This window comes from Staurois parvus, unplaced genomic scaffold, assembly GCF_062004578.1.
Source record: "Staurois parvus isolate SC_StPar_1 unplaced genomic scaffold, SC_StPar_1.0 ptg000913l, whole genome shotgun sequence".
Classification (NCBI taxonomy): Eukaryota; Metazoa; Chordata; class Amphibia; order Anura; family Ranidae; genus Staurois; species Staurois parvus.
Genome location: NW_028318709.1, coordinates 431,838 through 443,614, shown reverse-complemented (window position 1 = coordinate 443,614; position 11,777 = coordinate 431,838). Strand labels below are relative to the sequence as shown.

At 47.1% G+C, this 11,777-nt stretch overlaps 1 long non-coding RNA gene across 1 annotated transcript; it reads left to right on the top strand.

Moving 5' to 3' along the window:
- The first annotated feature begins 1,375 nt into the window (after positions 1-1,375).
- Positions 1,376-6,155, top strand: LOC149442092 (uncharacterized). Its single transcript, XR_016307233.1, has 2 exons — positions 1,376-5,621; positions 5,654-6,155. It is a non-coding gene; the product is annotated as an uncharacterized LOC149442092 (long non-coding RNA).
- The last annotated feature ends 5,622 nt before the right edge of the window (positions 6,156-11,777 follow it).

Below are 11,777 nucleotides of genomic sequence, written 5' to 3'. Positions count from 1 at the left end.
CCATGAGTGGGTAATGTACATAGTTCAGGTGTCATGAGTGTGTAATGTACACAGTTCAGGGGTCATGGGTGGGTAATGTACACCGTTCAGGGGTCATGAGTGTGTAATGTACACAGTTCAGGTGCCATGAGTGGGTAATGTACATCGTTCAGGTGCCATGAGTGGGTAATGTACATAGTTCAGGTGTCATGAGTGTGTAATGTACATCGTTCAGGTGTCATGAGTGGGTAATGTACATAGTTCAGGTGCCATGAGTGGGTAATGTACATAGTTCAGGTGCCATGAGTGGGTAATGTACATCGTTCAGGTGCCATGAGTGTGTAATGTACATCGTTCAGGTGTCATGAGTGGGTAATGTACACAGTTCAGGTGTCATGAGTGGGTAATGTACACAGTTCAGGTGTCATGAGTGTGTAATGTACACAGTTCAGGTGCCATGAGTGGGTAATGTACATAGTTCAGGTGTCATGAGTGGGTAATGTACATCATTCAGGTGCCATGAGTGGGTAATGTACATAGTTCAGGTGTCATGAGTGGGTAATGTACATCGTTCAGGTGTCATGAGTGGGTAATGTACATAGTTCAGGTGTCATGAGTGGGTAATGTACATAGTTCAGGGGTCATGAGTGGGTAATGTACATAGTTCAGGTGTCATGAGTGGGTAATGTACATCGTTCAGGTGCCATGAGTGGGTAATGTACATAGTTCAGGTGTCATGAGTGGGTAATGTACATAGTTCAGGTGCCATGAGTGGGTAATGTACATAGTTCAGGTGTCATGAGTGGGTAATGTACATAGTTCAGGTGTCATGAGTGGGTAATGTACATCGTTCAGGTGCCATGAGTGGGTAATGTACATAGTTCAGGTGTCATGAGTGGGTAATGTACATAGTTCAGGTGCCATGAGTGGGTAATGTACATAGTTCAGGTGTCATGAGTGGGTAATGTACACAGTTCAGGTGTCATGAGTGTGTAATGTACATAGTTCAGGTGCCATGAGTGGGTAATGTACACAGTTCAGGTGTCATGAGTGGGTAATGTACATCGTTCAGGTGCCATGAGTGGGTAATGTACATAGTTCAGGGGTCATGAGTGGGTAATGTACATCGTTCAAGTGTCATGAGTGGGTAATGTACATAGTTCAGGTGTCATGAGTGTGTAATGTACATAGTTCAGGGGTCATGAGTGGGTAATGTACATCGTTCAGGTGTCATGAGTGGGTAATGTACATAGTTCAGGTGTCATGAGTGTGTAATGTACATAGTTCAGGTGTCATGAGTGTGTAATGTACATAGTTCAGGTGTCATGAGTGGGTAATGTACATAGTTCAGGGGTCATGAGTGGGTAATGTACATCGTTCAGGTGCCATGAGTGGGTAATGTACATAGTTCAGGTGCCATGAGTGGGTAATGTACATAGTTCAGAGGTCAGGAGTGGGTAATGTACATAGTTCAGAGGTCAGGAGTTGGTAATGTACATAGTTCATGGGTAATGAATGTATAATGTACATTGTTCTGGGGTCAAGAGTGAGTAATGTTCATGGTTCAGAGGTCAGGAGTGGGTAATGTACATAGTTCAGAGGTCAGGAGTTGGTAATGTACATAGTTCAGAGGTCAAGAGTGAGTAATGTTCATGGTTCAGCGGTCAGGAGTGGGTAATGTACATAGTTCATGGGTAATGAATGTATAATGTACATTGTTCTGGGGTCAAGAGTGAGTAATGTTCATGGTTCAGAGGTCAGGAGTGGGTAATGTACATAGTTCAGAGGTCAGGAGTGGGTAATACACATGGCGCAGAGGTCAGGAGTGGGTAATTTACATCGTTCAGGGATTATGAATGGGTAATGTTCATGGTTCACGGGTCAGGAGTGGGTAATGTACATAGTTCAGAGGTCAGGAGTGGGTAATGTACATAGTACAGAGGTCAGGAGTGGGTAATTTACATAGTTCAGAGGTCAGGAGTTGGTAATGTACATAGTTCAGAGGTCAGGAGTGGGTAATGTACATAGTTCAGAGGTCAGGAGTGGGTAATGTACATAGTTCAGCGGTCAGGAGTGGGTAATGTACATAGTTCATGGGTAATGAATGTATAATGTACATTGTTCTGGGGTCAAGAGTGAGTAATGTTCATGGTTCAGCGGTCAGGAAGTGGTAATGGACATAGTTCAGCGGTCAGGAGTGGATAACCCATAAATTGCAGGGGTCCGGTGTGTAAAGTACAGAGCGCAGGGGTCATTAGTGGGTATTGTGCATAGTTCAGTGGTCAAGAGTGGGTAATGTACATAGTTCTGGGGTCAGGAGTGAGTAATATACAGAGTCCAGGGGTCAATAGTGAGTAATGTACATAATTCCGGGGTCAGGAATGGGTAACCCATATAGTGGGGGGATTAACTACGTAATGTACATAGTGAAGGGGTCATCAGAGGGTAATAAACATAGTTCAGGGGTCAAGAGTGTATATTGTACATATTTCAGTGGTCAGGAGTGGGTAACCCATAAAGTAGAGGGATCAAGTGTGTAATGTACATAGCGCAGAGGTCAGGAGTTGGTAATGTACATAGTTCAGGGGTCAGGAGTGGATAATGGACAGATTACAGGGTCAGGAGTGGATAATGTACAGATTACAGGGTCAGGAGTGGATAATGTACAGATTACAGGGTCAGGAGTGGATAATGTACAGATTACAGGGTTAGGAGTGGATAATGTACAGGTTACAGGGCCAGGAGTGGGTAATGTACAGAGTTCAGGGTCAGGAGTGGGTAATGTAGAGTTCAGGGTCAGGAGTGGGTAATGTACAGATTACAGGGTCAGGAGTGGATAATGTACAGGTTACAGGGTCAGGAGTGGGTAATGTACATAGTACAGGGTCAGGAGTGGGTAATGTAGAGTTCAGGGTCAGGAGTGGGTCATGTACAGATTACAGGGTCAGGAGTGGATAATGTACAGGTTACAGGGTCAGGAGTGGGTAATGTACATAGTTCAGAGTCAGGAGTGGGTAATGTAGAGTTCAGGGTCAGGAGTGGGTAATGTACATGGTTCAGGGGTCACCAGTGGATAATGTACGGGGGTCATTAATGTGTAATGTACATAGTTCTGATGTGTGGAGTGCATAATGTACATAGTTCAGGGGTCAGGAGTGGATAATGGACAGATTACAGGGTCAGGAGTGGATAATGTACAGATTACAGGGTCAGGAGTGGATAATGTACAGGTTACAGGGCCAGGAGTGGGTAATGTACAGAGTTCAGGGTCAGGAGTGGGTAATGTAGAGTTCAGGGTCAGGAGTGGGTAATGTACAGATTACAGGGTCAGGAGTGGATAATGTACAGAGTTCAGGGTCAGGAGTGGGTAATGTAGAGTTCAGGGTCAGGAGTGGGTAATGTACAGATTACAGGGTCAGGAGTGTATAATGTACAGGTTACAGGGTCAGGAGTGGGTAATGTACATAGTTCAGGGTCAGGAGTGGGTAATGTAGAGTTCAGGGTCAGGAGTGGGTCATGTACAGATTACAGGGTCAGGAGTGGATAATGTACAGGTTACAGGGTCAGGAGTGGGTAATGTAGAGTTCAGGGTCAGGAGTGGGTAATGTACATGGTTCAGGGGTCACCAGTGGATAATGTACGGGGGTCATTAATGTGTAATGTACATAGTTCTGATGTGTGGAGTGCATAATGTACATAGTTCAGGGGTCAGGAGTGGGTAACCCATAAAGTGGAGGGATCAAGTGTGTAATGTACATAGTGGAGAGGTCAGGAGTTGTTAATGTACATAGTTCAGGATTCAGGAGTGGATAATGTACAGAGTTCAGGGTCAGGAGTGGATAATGTAGAGTTCAGGGTCAGGAGTGGGTAATGTACATGGTTCAGGGGTCACAAGTGGATAATGTACAGAGTTCAGGGGTCATTAATGTGTAATGTACATAGTTCTGAGGTCTGGAGTGCATAATGTACATAGTTCAGGGGTCAGGGGCGCCGATTGCTAAATTGCTGCAGTGTGCGGTGCCCAGAAGTTAGCAGTTCCCTCTCTACCTCGGTGAGACAAGGCCTGGTACTGGTGGGTTGACGTTATCCCTTTGTTGGAGGCCCTGACTCTCCCAGTTTATATTTTCCCTGGCAGAACATTCTTCCTGAACTCTTCGAAGGGTAAACTTGTCATTCCACTGTTATATGTTCCATAGAGAACTCAGTGGTTTGTTACTCCAGGATTATCTGTATAAATTCGTACATCCATTCCATATGAAAACAGCTCAGCACTGCCTCAGCAACATTTATGGAATCCTATGCACATGAGCTAAGACATTGACATACTATTCCCCATGTGGCCATGTTAGGTCAATGATCTCAAGAACATCCCTACCACATCGTGTGCATATGCTGCAGAAGGGGAAATGTCCCACTCCCCAGCTCATTGGCTTGGCACTGATAGCTGCCTTCTGGGTTTAGCTGTACACGGGCTTGGAGGGAACCCAGAACTGAACCCAAGCTCATCACTAAAGGAGATCTCAGTTGCGAACACAAGACAAGAGGGGAACCAAATCTTTTTTTTGTGGTACAGCTTCCAGTTTCATTTAATAACTCCTGAACCTCAATCAATAATAGACTGGTTCTGCCTGCCACCTGCTGCCTTATAGTGGCTGCCCTAGCATTGTGATGCCAAAAAGGAGTAGGGGATGGTAAAAAAAAAAATCTTGCAAATCAGGAAAAACAATGATTGTGTATGGCAGGAAGGTTAGTAAAAGAGTGATGTTAGGGTGGTGAAATTCTGAATGCTCATTATTATTGTGCTCTTCCAATCTTGTGGGAACAGTTTGGTGAAGACCCTTTTCTGTTCCAGCATGACTGTGCCCCCTGTGTACAAAGCCGGCTCCATAAAGACCTGGTTGGTGTGGAAGAACCTGAGTGTCCTGCACCTCAACCCTACTGAACCCTAAGGATGAGCTTGGTGGGTTTGGTCTGAACCCAGAAGTTAGTTATCATTGCTGGGTGAATAAGCTGTTTGGCAGCTGCACATGTACTAAAGATTGGGGATGCTTGTGACATCATTGACCAAATATGACCTTGTGCCCATATTAAGTCAATGATGTCACAAGCATCCCTGTCCCCTTTGTATACTGTATTTAAAGCCATGTGGCCAATGACATTGACCAAATATAACCTGGCTTGCTCACAAGGATAGGGGAGGTCTTCTCCCATGACTTTCTCTATCCTTATGAGCAAGCAAAGAGTAGGGAAACGCAACAAGGAAGGTTGGTTCTCAGGTGGAGGCTTTGTTGTATGCAGTCACGTTGCTGACCATTATGTAGCACCCTCTTAGTAAGCTAGAGGGAGCTAGCTATTTTTTCAAATAGAGAGGTTGAGCAGTAACCTGGGTAATAGTCAACAGGGTCAAATTTGGGTCAAGCCTGAGAGGCTCAGTAGATGACTTCCCTGATATCTCTCCCTGATCTAGAGACTTGGAGAAGTCTCTAGAACTTAATGGGCGGTTGTGAGGAGGGGCTGGTCTGCATACTCGAGATATTATGGCCAAACCCCAAACAGGTGGCTTAGCATGGAACCAGAGAAACCCATTAGTATGACTGAGTCTGCTCAGTAGCAGGAGAGTTCAGGTGGAAGATTTAGAGAAGGCTGAGATTCAGGAGCCTGGGAAGGGGCCAAGTGTAAAGGGGCCTACCTACAGGCAGGAAGCTGGAAAGGAGGATCACTTAGACTTCACTGGCCCCCAGCACAAGGACCACCTATGGAGCCAGGAAAGGAGGCAGCTCAACAGAAAGCATGAAGGCAGCTACCAACCCACCAGCTCACAGGAAAAAGGACTGAGTGAATAATCCTACACCCCTTGGGCCAGTTAAGGGGAAAAGAGCACTCTGGTGGGAAACCTGATTAGCTCCTTGGGACTGTTCATCTTAAAGTGCCAGTCACTGGGTCCCCTTGCCCAGGGATTCCCTCAGGCAGCTGGATGAGAAGAGGATTCATCTGGGTTCTGGGGTGGTACATCAGGAGAGGCTGAAGAGCTCTCCCAGAAGAGTTTTGCTGTGTAAAGACTTGTACATAGTTGCCAGGAATTTGTCCGCGGTTTGCAGTTCCCTTGGGCATCCCATGCACCCCTTACTCCATCCAAGTTCAATCCCCCCAATAAAACAAACCAGAAAACCCAAAAAGCTCAAGGACTGTTTTATTGTCTCTGGATGAAAGTCTGTGGAAGATGCATGTTGCCTGACTGTGCAGGATTATAGGGGGACCCAAATCTCTAGCGACTCCTAAGGGGGTAGTGCTACAATTAATAAGTACGGAAAGAGGAACTAAGAGTGAAGGGTGGCTGACACATTATTCCATATTACTGCTGGAGAATGGAGAATGGGGATGGACTATAGTGGCCAGGACTCAGATTGTCCAGGTATAAGAGGGGTGAGCCTTCTGTGGAGCCATGGATTTGGAAAGTTTTTGATATGTAATATGTAGCATAATCAGCATTTTCACATGTAGGTGCCCCTAATGTCTGTGTGTGTGTACATGGGTGTGGGGAGGGGGCTCAATTTTTTTTTTTTGGGGGGGGTTAGGTGCTTAGTGGGCTACACTTTCTTCATGCAACATTGTTGCAATTACATAAAGACCAATAGCTCCTATATAGGACTCCAGGGATGGGCCCTGGAGAGGAGCTATGTGCCCCCCATTATTGGGGTTGTGGTCTCTTTCGGGGGACAAAAGAAGCACTGTGGAGTACTCAGGGATTCTCCCCTGTGCAGTATGAGGGTTCTAGGGTGATCCAGTAAAGGTGGAAACCTGATTTAGAGTCGTCACCAGATTATCCAGGTAGGGGGCCTGGAATTCGGAGGCTCAGAGAGATTTTGGATGGAAAAGAGCCTCCCACGTTGACTCTGGGTACTGTGGTCCTAAAACGGTTAACCCACCTGTGAGAGGGGGCTGGAAAAGAAAAGAAGCATCCAGCAGGTGTCCATGAGGTGCGATGTGGAGCAGGACATGATTGTGAGAAGAGTTGAGTACTGTTGGATTACTGAGGCACTGCTGAGATGTGATGACCCTTTCTTCAGACTGGAGCAGGTGGGGACTTTCAACCCTGTTGTGGGACACGTTCATGCTGGCGGTGAGCCAAAGATTTCTACGACTGTTTTGCTTGTTTCTTGCTGAAAAATAAACCTGGACTTTACTGGAGCGATTAGGATTTTGTCACCTCTGCTTTCTGGTGTCACTCTCCCTGACGGCTGTGCTCCATTAGCTTCTCCCCCTGGCCACAGCGGCCAGATAAAGTGACACCAGAAACCAGAAGTGACAAAATCCTCATCACGTTTGGGTTCTTACTATCAAGAGAAGATCAGCAAATGGACATCCGCTCTACCCAGCAACATTTGCTATGTGGGTCCCAGGCCCGCAGGTGGGATAGCAAAGCCTGGAAAACATGGTGGAGGGGTCATGTGCAGGGGTCGAGGTGAGTGTGCTAGGGATCCATGTAAGCAATCTGGCGGTTGCCCAGTTGCCAGATTGCTTGCTTCTACCTGACCTGACAATTTGCTTGTTAGATTTACATATAGTGGGGAGTGTGTGTAAAATCCACACACCCACCTCCTCCTCAACTCCCCTCCCCCCTCCCCTGCTGACCCAAATCTATGACATACATCGATCAGCTATAATCAGCAGTGTATATTGGAATATCGAGTTCCGTCAGTAGTCACCAGGAGAATATGGAACCCCACTGCAGGGTGCGAACGGAACTCCACTTTCACTTCCTCTATTCGCCTGTCACAGCCCATTATTATTCTATCACAAAGGCAACGGTCGGCTGCATGGAGTCAGACTACTCTCTGCCAGTCTATTGGTTCAAAGAGCTAACAATTAGAATGAAAGTGTAGCACCTTGACTGACTATTGGGATTGGTTGTCCACAAAAAAAAACAAAAAACTAATGAAACGGAATGAAAGTACAGCGCCACAACTGGCCATTAGGGTTGGTGGTCCAAAGAGCTAGCAGTCAGAATTGGAGTACAGTAACTGGCCATTAGGGTTGGTGGCTCAAAGAGCTAGCAGTCAGAATTGGAGTACAGTAACTGGCCATTAGGGTTGGTAGTCCAAATAGCTAGCAGTCAGAACTGGAGTACAGTAACTGGCCATTAGGTTTGGTGGCCCAAAGAGCTAGCAGTCAGAATTGGAGTACAGTAACTGGCCATTAGGGTTGGTGGCCCAAAGACCTAGCAGTCAGAATTGGAGTACAGTAACTGGCCATTAGGGTTGGTGGCCCAAAGAGCTAGCAGTCAGAATTGGAATACAGTAACTGGCCATTAGGGTTGGTGGCCCAAAGAGCTAACAATTGGAATTCAAGTGTTTGTAAAGGCCGTAACTGACTGTTAAGGGTGGATTTCCCAAAGACCTAGCAATCGGAATTAAAGTACAGCTCCGAAACTGGCCATCAGGGTTGGTGGCCAAAAGAGCTAGCAGGATATTGAGAGCGAGATATGGATCTGGTCAGGGAAGTAGCAGAGGGGGTTGTTCATCAGTTTCAGCTGCTTTGGTGGTAATGAAATTAACAACAGGGCACTAGATGGGCAACAATGAGACAACCACCAAAAACAGAACTGGTTTTACAGGTGGAGGCCACTGACATTTTTTTCCCTCCTCATCTTTTCTGACTGTTTTTAACGTTTTGCATTTGGCTAGGGTCAGTGTCACTACTGGAAGTATGAGGCCAGACCTGGACCCTACAGAGGTTGCACAGGCAGTCCATCTCCTCCAGGATGGCACATCAATACTTGCCATTGCCAGAAGGTTTGCTATGTCTCCCAGCACAGTCTCAAGAGCATGGAGGAGATTCCAGGAGACAGGCAGTTCCTCTAGGAGAGCTGGACAGGGCCGTAGAAGGTCCTTAACCCATCAGCAGGACCGGTATCTGCTCCTTTGTGGAAGGAGGAACAGGATGAGCCCTGCCAGAGCCCTACAAAATGACCTCCAGCAGGTCACTGGTGGGAATGTCTCTGACCAAACAATCAGAAACAGACTTCATGAGGGTGGCCTGAGGGCCCGACGTCCTCTAGTGGGCCCTGTGCTCACTGCCCGGCACCAAAGAGCTGGATTGGCATTGGCCATTGAACCCCAGAATTGTCAGGTCCACCACTGGCCCCCTGTGCTTTTCACAGATGAGAGCAGGTTCCCCCTGAGCACATGTGACAGACGTGAAAGGGTCTGGAGAAGCCGTGGAGAATGTTCTGCTGCCTGTAACATGGTTCAGTATGACCGTTGTGGTGGTGGGTCAGTGATGGTCTGGGGAGGCATCTCCATGGAGGGACCTCTACAGGCTAGACAATGGCACCCTGACTGCCATTAGGTATTGGAATGAAATACTTGGACCCACTGTCAGACCCTACACTGAGGCGGTGGGTCCTGGGTTCCTCCTGGTGCAGGGGATCCTGGGTTCCTCCTGGTGCAGTGGGTCCTAGATTCCTCCTGGTGTGGTGGGTCCTAGATTCCTCCTGGTGCAGTGGGTCCTGGGTTCCTCCTGGTGCGGTGGGTCCTGGGTTCCTCCTGGTGCGGTGGGTCCTGGGTTCCTCCTGGTGCGGTGGGTCCTGGGTTCCTCCGGTTCAGGGGGTCCTGGGTTCCTCCTGGTGCAGTGGGTCCTGGGTTCCTCCGGTTCAGGGGGTCCTGGGTTCCTCCTGGTGCACGACAATGCCCAGCCACATGTGGGGAGAGTATGCAGGCAGTTCCTGGAGGATGAAGGAATTGATACCATTGAATGGCCCCCACACTCCCCTGACCTAAATCCAATAGAACCCCTCTGGGATGTCATGTTTCGGTCCATCCGACGCTCCCAGGTTGCACCTTTAGACTGTCCAGGAGCTCAGTGATGCCCTGGTCCAGATCTGTGAGGAAATCCCCCAGGACACCATCCGTGGTCTCATTAGGACCCTCCCCCAACATTGCCAGGCATGCATACAAGCACGTGGGGGCCACACAGACTACTGAGGACCATTCTGAGTTGCTGCAATGACATTTCACCAACATGGACTCGCCTGCTGCATCATTTCTTCACTTTGATTTTCGGGGTGTCTGTGAATTCGGTCCTCTGTAGGTCGATCATTTTCATCCAACGATGGGGCATCCTTACGTTCCTCACCCATCCCCCGTCCATGTCAGTATAGAGATCCAGCAGGAGATTCCTCCCCATTGGGATCTGATGGGTTTTCAGTCTTCCATTAATTTTTTGGAGCCATGTATATATATATATATATATATATATATATATATATATATTTGTTTTTTTTTTAAATTTTCAATTAATTATATAAATTAATTAATTAATTTATTTATTTATTAATTTATATATTTTTAAACTGTTCATTTCAGTTTCCGGCTGGGGGGCGGGGAGGTTTCCAGTTCTAGAATGACCATCCGTGTGGAGGGATTCCATTGCTGTACCACACACGTCTCCACTAGATGGTAACAAAGCAGCATAGACAGGTTTAAAGGGGCACTCCAACCACACACCCTGCTCTCCAAATCTGCTTCTTCTTGTATTTGAAGTCCTCAGGTCTAAAAAAAAAAACAAAAAAAAACAATTCTTTTATCAAGTCATTTTTAGCAATGCGGGTTGTCTGTAACTGAAATTTCAGATAGGGGCGGAGCCTCAGATTCCCTCTGTAAGGTGATGATGACGTCACTCCCAAAATCGCCCCGCCCAGAGGTTTTCCAGCTTGCTGGACAACAATCTGATCACCAGCAGAGTGAGAGTGACTGGGGCAGCGAACTCTACAGCTAACCCTTTACACTCACAAATCCCCCATCCCCCTCCTGACATCCATATTGATATATTCTGCAGATTATTCCATCAATGACCCCCTCTACAGATCTGCAGAACATCGCTCCTTCCCATCCCCCTCCTGACAGATACATACTACTATATTCTGCAGATTATTCCATCACTGACCTCTTCAGAGATCTGCAGAACATTGCTCCCTCCCCTCCCCCTCCTGACTGATCCATATTGATAAATTCTGCAGATTATTCCACCACTGACCTCTCTAGACATCTGAAGAACATCGCTCCTTCCCCTCCCCCTCCTGACAGATCCATATTGAGATATTCTTCAGATTATTCCATCACTGACCCCTCTACAGATCTGCAGAGCATTGCTCCATCCCATCCCCCTCCATACAGATCCATATTGATACATTTTGCAGATTAATCCATCACTGACCTCTCTAGAGATCTGCAGAGCATTGCTCTGTCCCATTCCCCCCCGATAGACCCATATTGCTGTATTCTGCAGATTATTCCATCACTGACCTCTTCAGAGATCCGCAGAGCATCGCTCCATCTCATCCCCTCCTGACAGATCCATATTGATATATTCTGCAGATTATTCAACCGCTGACCCCTCTACAGATTTGCAGAGCATTGCTCAGTCCCATCCCCCTCCTGACAGATCCATCTTGATATTTTCTGCAGAGCATCGCTCCGTCCCATCCCCCTCCTGACAGATCCATATTGATATATTCTGCAGATTATTTGATCACTGACCCCTCTACAGATCTGCAGAGCATTGCTCCATCCCATCCCCCTCCTGACAGATCCATATTGATATATTTTGCAGATTATTCCACCGCTGACCTCTCTACAGATCTGCAGAGCATCGCTCCGTCCAATCCCCCTCCTGAGAGATCCATATTGATATATTCTGCAGATTATTCCATCACTAACCCCTCTACAGATCTGCAGAGCATCGCTCCGTCCCATCCCCCTCCTGACAGATCCATATTGATATATTTTGCAGATTATTCA